The 18566-nt window shown below is 38.2% G+C and overlaps 1 long non-coding RNA gene across 4 annotated transcripts in view; it reads left to right on the top strand.

Annotated features, from left to right (window-relative positions):
- LOC110132034 (uncharacterized) overlaps positions 1-18566 on the top strand; it is a 34084-nt gene that overhangs the window by 837 nt on the left and 14681 nt on the right. The window contains exons 2-6 of one of the 4 annotated variants that reach the window (XR_002312330.2): positions 5824-5951; positions 7186-7374; positions 13968-14315; positions 15608-15708; positions 17169-17224. This is a non-coding gene — a long non-coding RNA (uncharacterized lncRNA). Of the gene's footprint in view, positions 1-5823; positions 5952-7185; positions 7375-10932; positions 12502-13967; positions 14316-15607; positions 15709-17168; positions 17225-18566 lie in introns of those variants that run through there. The other 3 variants (XR_002312333.2, XR_002312329.2, XR_002312332.2) reach the window with 3 other exon arrangements.

Raw genomic sequence — 18566 nt, 5'->3', positions numbered from 1 at the left:
TAACATCATATACATGGACATTGCAATAAAACATATCAGAAAGTTATTAGTATTATTCTGATTTTGGAAATTGCTGAGTCATTACAAAGCAAGTACCCATAGGCTTAAAGATAGAAATTAAATTTAAAGATCACACAATTTAACAGAAAAAAGCACTATCTTTATATGAAACTTGGCATAAACCAATTATTCAGAAGGCACCTTGAAAATTAATTTTTCCTTGTAGTTCATTAAATTGCCATTGCATAACCTTTCAATTCAGACAAGAAACTCACTTGTGTAAAGAGTTAAATCTTTCCAGAAAAAGTGTTATGTCACACTTAACAACTTTATGTGAACTATAGTTTATCCTTCAAAATAGCTTATCAGAAATATGTTCCAGGGTTGTCACCACCAAAAAAATACTCATCACAGCTCCAGTAACAGTTCTAGTAGCAGAAAGATCCTTTTCAAAGTTAGATATTAGGTACAATCTTACATTTACTAAAACTACCTTATGTTGCTTTCAGTTATATCCATATGAAAGTAAAGTTGCTAAAGCTGTGAATTGTGATGATCTAATAAATTTGCAGAGAGGTAAGCCAAAAAAATCAATGATCAGTCAAGAAGTCACAAGAGTATAGTATTTTATTCATTATTTTATTTAAGTTATAATGCCTAAATAGTAGTTTTTACAACTTAAAAATTTACAACTTAATTTTACAACTTAAAAATATCACTATTACCTCTTATATTTTCTAAGTAATAAACATTTTAAAGGTAAAATCTTTATATTTTAGTATTTTCAGTAATCTTTTCTTTGAGTTTTGAACAGGGTACCCATGTTACCATTTTGCAATGGAACCTAAGATTATGTAATATATCACACACACCTATTTACTCAATTATTTTTATTTTCTAATAAAATTTTTCATTTATAAAGCATATATATTTTATTTTAGTATTCTTTCAGTAGATTTATATGTTGATGCATTTTATAAAATTGCATACCTTTAAGAAAATCCTAAAGTTTTATATTATGGCTAGAGCACACTGCAGTTGTATATCAGCTCTTCTTGAAGAAACATAAACAGTAATTTGTACTATTTGAAGGAAAACAAGAAGAATTCCTACTACCCTGTGGTTTTTTTAGTTTAATTGGACGATACTTTTTTTACAATATTGTGTTGATGTCTGCCATACAACAATGTGCATCAGCCACAAGTATACCTATGTATCCTCCCTCTTGGACCTCCCTTTCAGCTCCCACCCCATCCCAGGCCTCTGGGTTACCACAGAGCACCAGGGTGAGCTCCCTGTGTTACACAGCAATTTTCTACTATCTGTTTTACATACGGTAATGTATATGTTTCAGCGCCACTCTCTCAATTCATCCTGCCCTCTCTTTCCCCTGCTGTGTCCACAAGTCTATTCTCTTAAGTGAGGTGAAAGTTGCTCAGTAGTGTCCGACTCTTTGTGACCCCATGGACTATACAGTCCATGGAATTCTCCAGGCCAGAATACTGGAGGCTTTCCCTTCTCCAGGGGATCTTCCCAACCCAGGGTTCGAACCCTGGTCTCCCCCATTGCAGGTGGATTCTTTACCAGCTGAGCCACAAGGGAAACCCAAGAATACTGGAGTGGGTAGCCTATCCCTTCTCCAGCAGATCTTCCCCACCCAGGAATCAAGCCAGGGTCTCCTTCATTGCAGGTGGATTCTTTACCAACTGAGCTATCAGGGAAGCCCTCTGTTCTCTTTATCTACATCTCTAGTCCTGTCTTGCAATTAGTTTCATCAGTACCATTTTCTTAGATTCCATATATATGTGTTAATAATATACAGTAGCTCTTTTTCTCTGACTTCCTTCACTCTGTATAACAGGCTCTATGTGCATCCATGTCACTAGAACTGACCCAAATGTGTTCCTTTTATGGCTGAGTAATATTCCATTGTATACATGTACCACATCATCTTTATCTTCATCTGTCGATGGGCATCTGCATTGCTTCCATGTTCTGGCTATTTTAAATAGTGCTGCACTGTTTATAATAGCCAGGACATGGAAGCAACCTAGATGCCCATCAGCAGACAAATGGATAAGGAAGCTGTGGTACATATACACCATGGAATGTTACTCAGCCATTAAAAAGAATTCATTTGAATCGATTCTAATGAGATGGATGAAACTGGAGCCCATTATACAGAGTGAAGTAAGCCAGAAAGATAAAGACCAATACAGTATACTAACACATATATATGGAATTTAGAAAGATGGTAATGATAACCCTATATGCAAAACAGGAAAAGAGACATATGTGTACAGAACAGTCTTTTGGACTCTGTGGGAGAAGGTGAGGGTGGGATGTTTTCGAGAGAACAGCATCGAAACATGTATATTATCTAGGGTGAAACAGATCACCAGCCCAGGTTGGATGCATGAGACAAGTGCTCTGGCCTGGTGCACTGGGAAGACCCAGAGGGATAGGGTAGAGAGGGAGGTGGGAGGGGGGATCAGGATGGGGAATACATGTAGATCCATGGCTGATTCATATCAAAGTATGACAAAAACCACTTTATAATATTGTAAAGTAATTAGCCTCCAACTAATAAAAATAAATGGAAAAATAAATAAATAAATAAAATTTAAAAGAAAAAAGAAAAAAAAATAAATAGTGCTGCAATGATCACTGGGTACATGTGTTTTTTTAAATTATTGTTTTCTCAGGGTGTATGCCCAGTAGTGGGATTGCTGGATCATATGGTAGTTTTATTCTTGGTTTTGCAAGGAATCTCCATACTATTCTCCATAGTGGCTGTATTAATTTACATTCCACCAACACTGCAAGAGGGTTCCCTTTCTATATTTCCTCTCCAGTAGTTATTGTTGGGAGAAGGCAATGGCAACCCACTCCAGTACTCTTGCCTGGGAAATCCCATGGACAGAGGAGACTGGTAGGCTGCAATCCATGGGATTGCGAAGAGTCAGACATGACTGAGCAACTTCACTGACTTTTCACTTTCATGCACTGGAGAAGGAAATGGCAACCCACTCCAGTATTCTTGCCTGGACAATCCCACGGATGGGAGCCTGGTGGACTGCTGTCTATGGGGTCCCACAGAGTCAGACACGACTGAAGTGACTTAGCAGCAGCAGCAGTTATTGTAACCCTGGTTTTGATCCCAGTACTCTAAGTCACTCTCTGATTGATGTTCTTGGAGATGTCCCCCAAATTTAGAACAGTTCTGTCAGTTCTGCTGAATTACTTGAGTAAGAATTTCTTCATTCTGTGCTGGGGAAAAGGATTTAGGTAGCTGCAGCTATTAAGTGTATTGAATGTGAAAGTGTTACTCAGTGGTGTCTGACTCTTCGCGACTCCATGGACTGTAGCCCACTTGGCTCCTCTGTCCATGGAATTCTCCAGGCAAGAATACTGGAGTGGGTTGCCATGTCCTTCTCCAAGGGATCTTCCTGACCCAGGGGTTGAACCCAGGACTCCCACATTACAGGCAGATTCTTTACCGTTTGAACTACTTGGGAAGCCCAGTAAGTGTATTAAATGTTACTTAATATTACATATTCTGTAGGGGCATAGAAGATGACTTAGGATTGCCTATAGTTGAAAAGGTGGTTGTTAGAGAAAAGGTTGGCCTGGGAGTTTAGAGATAATATTGTAAGAGTTAGTGAACATTAGTTGAGATTGTCAGAAATGAGATGGATTCTATGATAAACAGCAACTATGTAAAAACTAAGTCACCCAGTAATTTTGATAAGTTAATTTATAACTTCTTATAACTTCTTTGTGTTCATGGTGTCTTCCCTCATTATTAGCCATAAATCTGTGAATCAGACCTGCTGATGCTGGCCTCTGAATGTAGTGGCTACTGTGATACTGGCAGCCATATCCCAGGGAGTGAGATCATGAGAGGATTTGTTTACATTTCATTCAGTTGACAGAGTCTGTAGAGAAAAGTCTAGAATAAGTTCTTAAGTTGTCATTGCCATTATTAAGATACTGGACTGAATGCTGTGAGAAACAAACTTCAAAGCTCTCAAAAATTGTAATAAGCATGTGACTTGAGGGTTAAAGACTGGCAATAAAAATAACAGTGTAAGTGACCTACTTGACAACTCTTCTACATCTTAATTAATTTTTTAAATATGTTTTGCTTTATTTTATTTTGAAATTATTTATATGGGATAAACATTTTAAATGCATTTCTCTAAAATGCTTATTAACTCACTATAATTATATGTATTATATATAGATATATATGATTCATCCCAGTTGAATGATTTACTTTATTGCAAATGTTCTTCTTATGCTGAATCCCCTTAGATTTTAAATTCAAAATCTGAATAGTGTTGCATGACATTTGACACATAAGTTTGATCTCTATGGAAAACTAAGCCAAATATCATGGGCTCCATGATAAAATATCTAGTTCATAAGCAAGAACCAAATTAATCATAATATGGAGTAATTTTTGTTTTCTAGTTGTTGTGAAATTGAGATTATCATTAATGCAAATAATTCTCAAAGTTTAGTATTCATTATGAATACTAGGTTCACTGCAGTTCAGTTCAGTTGCTCAGTCGTGTCCTACTCTTTGCGACCCCATGAATCACAGCACTCCAATCCAACTGAATTTTTGGAACTATATAAATATGGATTCAAAATCCACAAATGTTTTCTAAGCTCTAGCTAATGGAAAGAAAGCTTGAAATATGGTAATATGGAGATGTTTTCTGGAAATAGCAAGTGATAAGTCTTTCTAGTTATGCTGAAGCCAACAAGTACTAAGATTTTGAACCCTGTTGTTCCCAGATTCATTTAGAACACCAAACAGACAGTATGTATTGCACATATACTCTGTAGATTTTGTTAAGTGTTGAGTAAATAGGATTTCCTGAAACAAGCATGAGAGAAACAAAAGTTTCATAACTGCTTGATGTTTTTTGGCCCAATCTAACTGGAATAATGAAACTGCTATTCATTGAGTCTGGGCTAATTGTTGGAGAAACAGGTTTTGGAGGGAAAATATAATGGTTTCATATATAATGTTCATCTTTTTATCTATGGGCTTCCCTGGTGGCTCAGAGAGTACAGAATCTGCCTGCAGTGCAGGAGACCTGGGTTCCGTCCTTGGGTTGGGAAGATCCCCTGGAGAAGGCAATGGCAACCCACTCCAGTATTATTGCCTGAAGAATTCCATGGACAGTGGGGGCTAGCAGGCTACAGTCCATGGGGTTGCAAAGAGTCTGACAACGAAGTGACTAATACTTGCACTTTCACACTTTTTTAATTGATACGTAAGAGCTTCTTAGTGGTAAGTGAATATAGCTTTCACTTGATACAAGTTGTAATTTTTATTGTTTTATGGGTTATTTTTAACATAGGTAATTATAACTATTGTTAACTTTTATATTTTTGATCATTATTGTATCTTTTATATTGGTTGTATCTTTTATGTCATGCTTTTATATTCCTTTCACAGATTTAAAAAAATTTTTCTCTTCATTTCCTTGAATATATTTTAATCTTACTTATATAATATATAAAATTTTTGTATATGTTTGAGCTTTTTGTATTCTTTTGAGAAGATAGTATATATAATCCAAGTCTGAAAATTTGGCTGTCAAGGGCCATTGGTACATCTGTGCATCTCTGCATGCTTCCTCTAATTTGTCTCCATTGTTCATAATTTTCTGCCTCATTGAAGTCTGCTATAATGCATATACTGAAACATGCTTGAATTTCATCAGATGCAAACTGATTATATCATTTCTGTTTCTAATTTGCTCTAAATCAGATCCTTCCATCTCTCACGTTTTCTGCCTCTAGCATTTTTCCCTGACTGCACTGCATGCATTTTTGGTCCTCAATATGGGTCAGAAACAGAGAGCTGGGAAATGTATAAAAAGAAGTTTGAAACTGTGAAGAATTATGAGTCCAGAGCATAGTTCATAAAGGTGAGGATCAGAAACATTCTCATTGGAGCCCAACATCCTTTCATGCATGCTCAGAAGCATGTTATTGTCTTTGACCAGGTGACCTAAAAGAAGCCAAGTTCCACAATGTGGAACTTGTACAATATGGTGTCTGTGGAGTGCATCTGGGAGTGATCTGACATATACTGACTCATTCCCCTGCTACTCTCAGTACACAGTTCATTTTATGCAGATCCCTGCAAAATGAAAAGAATTAACAGCAGCTCTGTAACCCTCAATGTAAATTTCCAAGTACAAAGATAACCAAAGAAGTTCTCATCTGAGAATGTTTTGTATCCAAATTTTTGCATTGCTTATTGTGAAGAAATTTGAAATTTACTGATTATAGAGCAAAACTTAGAGAACAGAAGTCAGTCTTGTAGGTTCCTTCTCTGCGTGACTGATGGAATGCATAAAAATAAGAAGCTCTAGACTTAAATGGCTCCCTAGAACTGACTTGTACAGCACATGTCCATCACGCACAGTCAACACTCATCTCTAACTCTGAAACGAGAATACATCCTAGAACAAAAATCTGTTTTTTGGAGGTGTATATGGTAGTTTGGGCCCTTCCAGAGATAGATGTTATGCTTGCTATTTGCTTGTATCCATAATTAATGATTAGTAAAATTTGCCATTAAGGTGCATAATTTCTCTGCTTTGACAATTTGACTTCTGTTATAGTATAACATAATGACTTTTGATTAGAACTGTATCATTCAACCAACTTTTAGGGTGCTTCTGAAATTACTACAAATTCTTACTCAGCTTCTCATTATTATCTTCTTTCATATTTTCGTTCTCTCAATTCTTAAAAATTACTTGTTCTTGCCTTTTTCTTCTATATTTGATTACTTAGAATAATCATTTATTTTAAAGAAAAATTTTCACTGTTGCTCCCCTAATGACTCAGACAGTAAAGAATTCACCTGCAATGTGGAAGACCTGAGTTTGATCCCTGTGTCGGGAAGATCCCCTGGAGGAGGGCATGGCAACCCACTCTAGCATTCTTGCCTGGAGAATCCCCATGAACAGAGGAGCCCGGCGGGCTACAGTCCATGGGGTCACAAAAAGTCAGGCTTGACTGAGTGACTAAGCACTCTACAGGAGATGGGCTGTCCTTCCATTTAGTCCATCATAATCAGAATACTGAAAATAGAATCAAATCACTTTCTGATTTCTTAATTGGGCTGCTTGTTCCTTTCTCATTTCACAGGAACAGGAAGGTCCTCACATGTTCTCATCAAGAATAGTGTTGCCAGAGTTGTCCATCTGGTTTGTAAAGATGCAGGATGGTCCCAGAACCTGAAGCAAGCTGGACCTCCAAAGACATAATTTAAAGCCATACTCTGAAAATAGCAAAGCAAATGGGAAAGGCCTGTTCCCTGCTGAGTTTTCAGTCCTGGTAAGTGAACTAAAAAAGATTGTGGCCTCTTCCAACCTCAACACCAGACTTAACCAGAAAAATGAAATAAATATTTCTTATTCAGGTTAGTTTGTCTATAATTATACCTCATTGCCTGGAAAAATGTTCTAAGACTGAGTGCACACTGCTGAGTTTCTAATTGGAAGAGAAATGATAGTGAGTTCCTGTACTGTATTTCTTAGGCAACTTTCCCTAATCTATATTATTTCCTTCTTTCTACTAGCTTTGGGTTTAGGTTGTTTTTCCAGATTTTTAAGAGATAAAGTTAGGTTATTGACTTAAAATCTTTCCTCTTGTTAAATGTAAGCATTTACAGCTATAAACGTTTCTGTGCCATTCACTCGTGTTGCCTTAACCCTGTGAGTTTGGGATGGGAGGATCACACTGCAACAGGCTTCTATGATCACCACACTCATAGTCCCCCTGGGGGGAGATTGGCAGTTCCTGGTGACATACTAGAAGTGCCCTCTATGATAAGGCCAGGCTTGGAGCCCTTTCTATAGCCATTTTAAACATTTTTTAGTATATTTCACAAATGCCTGCCATGGACGTGCTGGCTCCACTTCCTCCTGGGTACATAAAGGCTGCTCTAGCCAGACCTGAGATTAACTGTCCTATGTCTGCATCCTCAGTTGCTCTCATGTTTATAGCACCTGTAGTGAGTGCGTGGTACATGTTGTCACTGCTAATGCTACCCCTGTTGTTGTTAGGCCCCACTGTTTTCTGGATTGCAAGAAAGAATGTGTTTGCTTCTCTGGAGTAAAGGATAAATTCAGTAGGCCTGGGTTGTCTTAAAACCTGCACGTCCCAAAGAAAGATTTGACCCTTGCCAGGCTCCCAGGAGTTAACCTCTAAGTTTTTGGAATATACTGACTGATAAAAGCTCATTTTTTACATAGGGCTTTGGTACACTTGACATCAGTTTGACATCTGAGAGTCCAGAGACTAAGTAACTAAGGTCAGCCATGTCACTCCTTTTCTAAGTGACTGATCCTGAATAAAAACTCTGGACACCTGGCTCAGATGAACTTTGTGGGTTGGTAATACTTTGTGCATGTTGTCTGTCATTGTTGCTAGAATTAAATGTCTATCAGTTCATGGGGAGAGGACAAAATCTCCATTGATGGTTCTTCTAGACTCTTCCTTTTCCTTGGCTAATTTTTTTTTCACTGCATTGTGTGGCATATGGGATCTTAGTTCCCGAAACAGTGATCAAACATATCTCCCCTGAGCTGGGAGTTGTTATTGTCCAGTCTCTTAAGTCGTGTTCAACTCTTTGTGACCCCATGGACTGTAGCATGCCAGGTTTCCTGGTCCTTCACCATCTCCAAGAGTTTGCTCCAATTCATAAATTGGAAGCATGGAGTCTTAACCAGTGGACTGCCGGGTAAGTCCCCCTTACTAATTTTAATCTGTATCTTTTTTTCTCTTTTTAAAATTGAGATATAATTCATTGATAGTATTAGTTTCAGGTGTACAGCATAGTGATTCAAAGTTTTTATAGCTTATATTTCATTTAAAGTTATTATAAAATATTGGGTATATTCCTGAAAGGTTGTTGCTGCAAGCCTGTGTTATGCCAGGATTCGTATCCTATCCCTGGAGGAGAGGATTTCGATCCAGGGTCAGAGACAAGGCCTGACTACTTGGAGCTTTTTGTGTGGCAAAGTTTTATTAAAGTATAACAGAGATAGGGAAAGCTTCTGACATAGGCAGAAAGGGGACAGAAAGAATGCCCCTATGCTAGTTTTTAGCAAGGTGTTTTATGTCTGTTAGAAAGCTATTAATCAGATAAGAAAGACACCTCAAGGCTGAGGGAGTTTTACCAGGCCCCTTTCCCACAATATGCATTTTTGAGATAGGATGGCATGAGGTATGTCATTCCCTGGCCATACAATTGACATGAATGCTGGTTTGTTGAGCCATTATCAGCCCAAGGTTTGAGAAAAGAAAAAAAGTTAGTCTTAGGCAGAACCATTTTGAAGAAAGGCAGATTCCAAAGCAAATACATAGTTTCATTACACAGCTTAAGAAAAACATTTCCATGAAAAAAAAAAAAAAGCATTGGCTAGCTCAAGGAAGAACCAGGTGTCACAGAATTAAAAGCCTCTTTTAATTTTGTGTAGAGAAGTAAAAAAAAAAAAGAAAGCGTCTGCGGGGGTCCAGCCTCCGCTGGTCCAGGGAACCCTTGGGATGAGCGGCGTCGGCGAATGCAAACACACACACACACACACACACACACACTTGCAGTGGAAAAACTTCTTCTCTACTTTATTTTTTCTCTAACATCTTATATATCTTTTTTTCTACTGGGGCCAAGGTACGAATTATTGTTTTCAGATCTTTCCAGATGACATCCCCCTTAGATCAGCAAAACAAGTCAGGGGATATTTTCCAAGACATAATTTCCCAGGATACAAAATCTTCCGTCCCTAGTGGCGCGTGACAAGGATTGTTTTGGACCTCTTAGCCCACTCTGTTTTCAGGTTTAAACGTTCTTCTTGCTTCACTGCTTCACTTGAATGGACAAACGTCAGCTACAAAGAAACACATAGCTACAGGCAAAAAATATTTTAACAGTTTTACAGTATAATCAATCACTTAACCACTATAGTTTCTATTATAATTTTACCTACTATAAAAACTTAACTTTTATATTATACACATACTACAATATCTTGCTTACTATTTAATCTACAAGCCATAATTCATTCTATTTTCACACAGCCGCCTATGATACCTATAGCACTAACACTACTTTCTAGTGTACTCCCAGGTACACCATGGGCAGGGGAAATGGAGTAGCAGCAGCGTCACAGCTGTCTTAACCGTTACTCCACATTATGAGAACTTATAAAGTTTCCTTTGGCACTATGTGATTATTGAACTTACAACTAAATCTAATAGTGTTTGCGTGTCCAGGGATGGGATTCACAATCACATTTATAAGCAGTTTTAACTTCTAATCTATTCCCATATTCCTTGATATACCTCCTATATATAAAATCCCACATATCTATAAATGGCCTAAATCTATATACCTCCCGCATACCAGGTTATTCATATGGTTCCCATCTCCCTGGGGGCAGAGTAAGCCTAACTCTTCTGGGAAGCCCCCAGACGTTTACACCCTAGAGATGTCCCTGGGACCTTCCCCGAGGTCTACTAGGAACAGCGAAAAACCACCAAGAATTCCAAGAAAGAGTATTAGTACAGACAAGACACATATAGCAGGAATAGGGAGTGTCCCGGAGCCTACTGGACTCGGATTCCCCTGGGTTCATGGCCTCCTTGGGTCCATGACCTTTACCCAGAGCCTTGTCATGGGCGGGGTGTTCGCTTGTCCTCTTCTTGGCTCCCGACAAGCGTCTGCCACTTGCAGTTTATTTCTTCCTGCCTCTGGCCTTCCCACCTGTAACCCTCTTATTCCCTATGCTCTAGCATATATTCTTGTCGCTTGTTATTTTGTACATAGTTTGTACCTCTTTATCTCCTACCTTTTTCCCTTTTGGTAACTACTAACTACTATATCTGTGTATCTGTTTCTGTTTCGTTATAGTCATCTTTTTATTTTTTAGATTCCATATATAAATGATAAGATACAGTATTTGTCTTTCTCTGACTTATTTCACTAAGCATAATACCTACCAGGTCCATTTCATTCTTTTTTTTTTCTCTTTTGGAGGTCAGATGGCATGTGAAATCTTAGTTCCCTGACCAGGGAGTAAACCTGTGCCCCCTGCATTAGAAGCACAACCACTGGACTGCCAGACAAATCCCCCAAATTGCATTCTTTTTATGCCTGAATAATATTCCATTTGTGTGTGGGGTGTGTGTGTGTGTGTGTGTGTGTATACCCACACCACATCTTCTTTATCTGTTGAGGGACCGATCATCTGTTGTTGACTATGGTAATTCATGCTGCTATGAACATTAGGATGCATGTATCTTTTTGAATTAGTGTTGTTTTCTTCAGATATGTACCATGGAATGGAATTGCTGGATCTTTATTGCAGTTCTGTTTTTAGTTTTTTGAGGGGCCTCCCTCTTGTTTTTCACAATGGCTATACCAATTTACATTTCTATGAACTGTGTCCAAAGATTTCTTTTTCTCCACATTCTCACCAACATTTATTATTTGCAGTATCTTTGATAATAACCATTCTGACAGATGTAAGGGGATACTTATTATTTGATCTGCATTTCTCTTATTAGTAATGTTGAGCATCTTTTCACATTTCTATTGGCCATCTGAAAGAATTCCTTTGGAAGAATGCCTATCAGCTCCTCTGCCCATTTAAAAATAGAATTGTTTGCTTTTTGTTGTGAGACAGTATGAGTTCTTTATGTATTTTGGATATTAACCCCTTATAAGATATATGATTTGCAAATATTCTCTCCCATTTGGTAGGCTGTCTTTTCATTCTGTCAGTGGTTTTCTTTGCTATGCAGATCCCATTTCTTTATTTTTGCTTTTGTTTTCTTTACCTTAGGAGACAGATTTTTTAAAAATATTGCTACAATTTATGTCAAAGAGTGTTCTATGTTTTCTTCTTGGAGTTTTATGGTTTTCAGTCTTACTACATTTAGTTCTTTAATCCATTTTGAGTTTATTTTTGTGTATGGTATGAGAAAATGTTCTAATTTCATTCTTTTACATGTAACTGTCTAAATTCCCCAGATTGCTTATTGAAGAGTATATCTTTTCCCCTTTTCTATTCTTGCCTCTTTTGTCATAGGTTAATTGACTGAAAATGTGTGGGTTTATTTCTAGCTCTCTACTCTATTCCATTGATCTTTGTGTCTGGTTTTATGCCAGTACCATACTGTTTTTGTAACAGAACAGGGAGAGCGCAGCCCTTAGCAGGTAGCATTGCTATGCCTAATTACTCTGCACTCTGTTACTAGGCAACTAGGTCTTGCCCAGCCATTGGTCGATGCCCCACACCCACAAAGCAACCAACTGTCAATGAGCGACTGTTGGTTGTCCTGCTCAGCTCTTGGTCAGCACTGCGGTGGGCCCTGCCCACTGGTAACTGTCAATGAGGGACCATTGGTGATTCAGCCAAGGGGTGGTAGTATGGTGGTCATCAGGTGGAGAGTGAGGTAAGAGGCAGATTCAGGCCTTCTCCTGGAGGCCCTCCAGCTTACCTAGCCTTGGGCCAGTGAGTGAACTAGAGGCCCCGGGGAGCAAACTAGAGACTACATGCTGCAGGTCTCCAGAACCTTTCACTGAGGCCCTCCACTAGCTTTGACCCAGGCCTTGAGGCAGCAGTGAGCCTCTCCCCTGTCCCTGTCTCTACAGCCTAATAGCAGTGGCTGTCTGTATGGGCTAGTCTGTGAGCCCTAGTCTCCCTCTTTGGGCAGCCTGAGAAGACTAAGGGCCATTTGGGTTGGGTGCCTGGTTCCCTCAGGGATGACAGCTGGGCAGGATGTGGGAACCTGGCCCTGAAGGAGCTGCCAACTGAGATCTGTCTCCTCTGAGCCAGGACTGGGACCTTGGAGGGTAAAAGTCGCATCTTGGAACTTCGCCCTTTCTGTTCAGGAGAGAGAATAACAGTCATCTGGTAGAAATTTACAGGAACATCATTACCTGACTATGACCAGACCTCAAGAACAAAGACTCTGACATGGAGAAGTCTGCAACAATCAACCACACCTATCCCTCAGCTTTTGCTTTTAAGGGGACTTGCTGAAAGCTTTCAGTAACTTTGAGGTTCTTAGGGGATGGGCCACCCATTTCCTTGTATGAATCTGTAATAAACCCTTTTCTGTTCCAAACTCTAATCTTTAGTATTGATGGGCCTCACTGGATGTCAGGTACATGGGCTTGTGATTTTGGTTAACATTTTGATTATTGTAGCTTTGTAGTGTAGTCTGAAGTCAGAAAGCAGTTTCCTATCAGACACAAGCTCAGGCTCCTTCACAAAATTTACCTTAAAAATTGTCTTCAGAATTCAAACAATTTTAAGAACATTATCTCTAAAATATTCTTAATATTACTTATGTTAATATATAGTATATGATAATATAGCATATATTTAAGGTATATCTATTATATAGTTTATATATTATAGAATATATTTTATGTTATACTATATTGACATTGTAATATGTATTAAATTATCTAATACATTACTTTGATAAATATTCACCTTCCTTCTTTTAATGTGCAAAATATCCTCCCTAAGGTAGGTGACCAGAATTCCTATCATTTGGCTTAGTCTCAAAGTTCAGCATCACATGATAGTTTCTGCGTAAGTTTCAGATCTGCCTCTCTTAATCCAGAGACTAAACTCAAGCATAATGTCCAATGAAGAAAGAGGGACAGGATAACCTCTGTGAACATTTCAGTTTAAAATAGAAAGATTGGGAAACTGTGGCAATCTCTACATCAGTGACCAGGAATGAATGACTCTTGGCGGTCTCCTCATTTGGTCCCCTCCCCTTGAATCTGATCTGGCCCCATAGCTTGCTTTAATAGAATAGAATGTGACATAAGTGCTATTTATTATGTTACTCCTGTCCTGAGACTTAGAAGGACATGACTACTTCTAATTTTGTATTCTTAGGGTTCAGTCACCATAGAAGAAGTCTGATTATCCTGAGACTACCAGACTTTTATGAAAGCCCAAGTGAGCCACTTGAAGATGTCACATAAAGGAGGACCAAAGTGCTCTGATTGACAGCCCCACAAAAAATCCCAGCCTTTAGGCAGCACCAACTGCCACCATCTGGGACATTCCAAATCAGTTGAGCCTCCAGTGAGCCATCTTGGACATTCCAGACCAGTTGAGCCTCCAGATGACTGCAGCCACAGCTCTCACCGCATAAGGAAGGAACTACCCAGGTGAACTCAGCACATCCAGATTCTTGAGCCATGACGATAATTGTTGCTGTTTGAAGCCACTAATTTGAAGGTGATCTGTTACCTAGAAACAGATAATTGAAACATAAGCTTGCAGAGATCCCTGCTCAGAGCAATTCTTCTCTGTGTAGATCCTGTGAAAGTTTCTAAACTGTGGGTGGGGATGTGTCTTATTTAAGCCTGAAGTGCCTTAATCTCTGATAGCCACAATGGAAGGACCTTTTCTGAATGATAGCCGCAAGGAGGGACCTTTTCTGAATACCTCTTTTCTGATAGCCACAATGGAAGGACCTTTTCTGAATGATAGCCGCAAGGAGGGACCTTTTCTGAATACCTCTTTTCTAACAAGTATAGCTTCTGAAAACACGACACATTCTCTCACGCTAACTGTAGCATCACAAGGCTTAAAGAAAATCACCCTTTAAAGCTTTACAACCAAACATAGCATCCTTTGGATAATATTCTCTTACTTTCTGTAAGCTTATATTATTACCTATCTGTATTCTTCTCCCTCTCCACATAAAAGATTGCTAAATCCTCTTTACAGCAGTCAGCAAACTGAATTCATAAGTCTAAGTAGAAAGCATGTTACTCTTTCTAACTCCCAGCAGGTGTCTCTAGATCTCAGCGCTCTACCACCTATGCATTCTTGTGCTCATGGCAGCCTTGACTGGCCCAAACATCTCTTTGCACCTCAGTATCCTGCATGGCAGCTTCCATGAACACTTACCTAGATTTTCTTCTCAGCTCAGGCAAGCCTATACCTGCACAGTTTCTTTTTAGCCTTTGAGAGATGTGGCATGCTGGATCCCAGAAAGACTCTTGGGTCTTAGTTTAAGACCTCTGGGAAGCAGATTGGAGATGAACATTTGAGTGCACCTTTATTAGGAAGAAAGTGGGGAAAGCGCAAGGTGAGCTGTGAGGCAGTGATGAGAGAGACTTTGATCCCACAAGGAGCTCTGGAGCTGGAATGGCCTTGCAGAGTGATTTCAGATTGAAGCAAGTGACTGGCACTTTGTGTGAGCTGCATTTCCTCAGCTCCTGACTACCAGTGGGCAGTTACACAACAGTTGTAATGAGATGTGTGTGGGAAACAGAAGATAAGCAGTCCTCCCATGTGCAGTGTCATAAAGAGTCGCCTGAACACTAGCTAGGATGATTTTGTCACAAACTCTATGGTTTAAACCTTCAGCTGTTTTATGGCTTAAACATTTTCTCATTTGGCAATGAATCTTTTGAGCAACACTGAGGCAGAAAACCTGAAAAGTTTACATTTAATAAAATATTAGATGATTAAATTGTGTTTCTTTTAAAGAGAATTGATCGTGTATGTGCTCCTTGCAGGAAATATTTTCCATATCCCTTAAGAGCAGTAGTGATATCACTGACCCCATGAAAATTAGAAGACATGATTAGCTGAAGAAGCTTCAGCGTTTTTTTTAAAAGTAAGTTTCCTAAGAAGCCTTTAGCCAAAGATGATAAATTTACATATAAGACAGCAGAAGGGGGCTTAAATGTCAGTTTGTGACACATGTCCTTTTATTTAGTCACTGTTTTTCTAAAACAGCTTTGTTCATTTTTCCTTCAAGTTTTCTTGTGCACCATTCTAATGTTACTGTGTTGTTTCACTGGAAGAATTTTGCCAAGAGTTTGAATGAGGCCAGTTTTTATCAATGCCTTTAGCTGCAACAACCGGGAAATCAGTTAATTCTAATAACAATTTGTTCTTCAGTTCACACAGTAAAAAAAATATTTTGGAATCTCATTTTGTTGAATATGAGACAAGTTACATAATTGAAAGTATAAATTTAGCTCAAAAGTTTAACATTGACTGTGAAATTGCAGTTGATTCTAGAGTAGTGCAAAGGTTAGGGGCGCTGACCACCCCGCACCCCTTGCTGTAGAAAATCCATGTATAATTTTTGATCCCTCAGAACTTAATTTGAAGTAGTCTACTGTTATGTAAATCTACACAATATATAACACATTGTATAATATATATTACATTCATGACATACCTAATTTTTTCTTAATTTTTCAATATTTCTAGTCTGTGCAGTTCATCTACAAGGTTCTTCAAATTGTTGCAGACCTCCAAAAATATTTTCCAATATTTTTATTGAAAAAAATCTGTGTATAAGTGGACCAGCACAGTTGAACCTGTGTTGTTCAAGGATCAACTATATTTTTGTTTTGTTGTATTTTTGGCTGTGCTACATGCCTTGTGGGATCCCAGTTCCCCAACTAGGGACTGAACTCAGGTCCTTGCAGCAAGATCACAGAGTCCTAACCACTGGACCATCAGGAAATTCCCCAACTGTGTGTTTTATCATGGTAATAACATGAAAATACTGGAGTCATAGTTAAAACTGTATTTTTACTAAATTAAGAAACGCATGAGAAAATTTCAGCTATAATGCACACAAAATTCATTTTTCATTCTAACAAGCTGCTATACTCCACCAAAACAAGAATCCAATAGTCCAAAGAAAGGTTTTAATGTTTTTATATCCATAGAGGAGTTAAACTGTGTATAGTATAGCTGATGTTGAATATATTTTTAAAAAATTAATATTTCTTCATGGTTGTACACATTTTCAGTTGGTTCCTAAAGATGTTTGAACTTGAACTAATTTGGAAGTGAAAGTGTTTTGCAACATTTTTGCTGGATATAGAATTTTAGATAGAAATTTTTCCATTTTAACCCTATAAAATTGTTTCTCTGCTGACCTTCATTATCTGTGACAGTAAGTTTGCAGTGATTCTTACCTTTGTTCTTCTATGTGTGATTTTTTTTTTCCTTTGGATGCTTTAGAATTTTTTATCTCGTGTATAGAATTTTATTATAGTTTTCAACTTGTTTTAAATATTTTCAACAATTATTTTTTCTTTTTCCTCTTCTAAGGTTCCAGTCCCATGTCCTACTTGGTATATGTCACACGTCCTGAGACTCATCATTTGGTAAATTTTTTTAAAAATCTTTTATTTTGTGTGATGCCTGCTATTACACCTACAATTTCACTGTTTTTTGTTTTTTTTCCTCCTTAGAATTACATGTGCTTTTAGTTCCATTTGGTGACATAATTTCAGATATTATATTTTTCATATCTAGAAATTCCATTTCATTCTTCTTTATATTGTCCATTTATCTCATTATGTTTATTTTTTAAATACTTGAACATACATGTAAATCCCTTGTCCACTCATTCTGTTTTTGCTTTTTCTTCTTTGTCTCCTGTGGTTACCAGTCACATATGCCTATTTCTTCCCATTTCTACGTATTTTAATTGTATGCTGGATGTGTAATTTTACATTGTTGAGTGACAGGTTTTGTTTTATTCCTTTAAAGAGTTTTGGACACAATTCCCTAAGAATGGCAGGGTTCCTATTGATTCCCACTTTCTGTGTAGGTGCCTAGAAATCACCAGGTAGAAAACTGGGGTGATTTTAGGGCTTGGTTTGCTTGTTTCCCTTCCTCACCGATCACAAGCCTATATTACCTGTTGTCCATTATCTAAAATAGCTGTTTCAGAAATTTTATTCAGTTCACTCACTTAGGATGGGAGAACTTTTTGTGAGGCTGTTACCTTTTCATGGATGGAAGTAAAAGTACATAAGATGACCTTCCTTTTCAAAATGTGTGTAATTTTGGATCCCTACGTTGTTATGCTTATTGGTAGGAAACTGATTTTCTCCATTTTCAGAAAGCATCATCCTTCAGAGAACAGGAAACACTTTGAAACTCTGGTATCTACAATGAGTGAAGAGAGGTTTTCTGATGGTAATCAGTACTGGGAGGTGAAGCTCCCAAGAAAGTCCACTAGACCTCTGTTTGGACTTGGGTCACGGGGAAGGAAGGGATGTATGTAGTTAGCTGACCACGGTTTCTTGTTCACTGAGCATCAAGAACAATCTGTTTGAAATTCTTTCTCAGCATTCCCTCCTTTCCTTCAGACAGTTGTGTCAGAATGGAGAAAATCTGGTCTATAATGTGACAGAGTGAACCCGTGCTTACAGTTTTAACTTACGCCTTCCTCCCAGTCTCTTCCATATTTCTCCCTTAAGATCCTAGACAGTGGAATGGATCTTCACTCACTGATCACCTTGCATTTGCAACTGATTTCAGTTGCAATTTCTGCTGCAACTTTCAGTTTCATTTTCTGGACAACCAGTATGTCATGACCCAGGCTATGAAGCTTCCATGTGCTGATTCCTGGATCTTGTGGTCTCTTAGTGCTGCTTATACTTGGATAAAAATTCATTGAAACAAAACAAGACTGCATTTTCTACCATTCACCCTCAG

The sequence above is a fragment of the Odocoileus virginianus genome, chromosome 3, assembly GCF_023699985.2.
Source record: "Odocoileus virginianus isolate 20LAN1187 ecotype Illinois chromosome 3, Ovbor_1.2, whole genome shotgun sequence".
Taxonomy (NCBI): domain Eukaryota; kingdom Metazoa; phylum Chordata; class Mammalia; order Artiodactyla; family Cervidae; genus Odocoileus; species Odocoileus virginianus.
The sequence above is the reverse complement of the archived record's forward strand: the minus strand, read 5'-3'. Positions and strand labels throughout refer to the sequence as shown.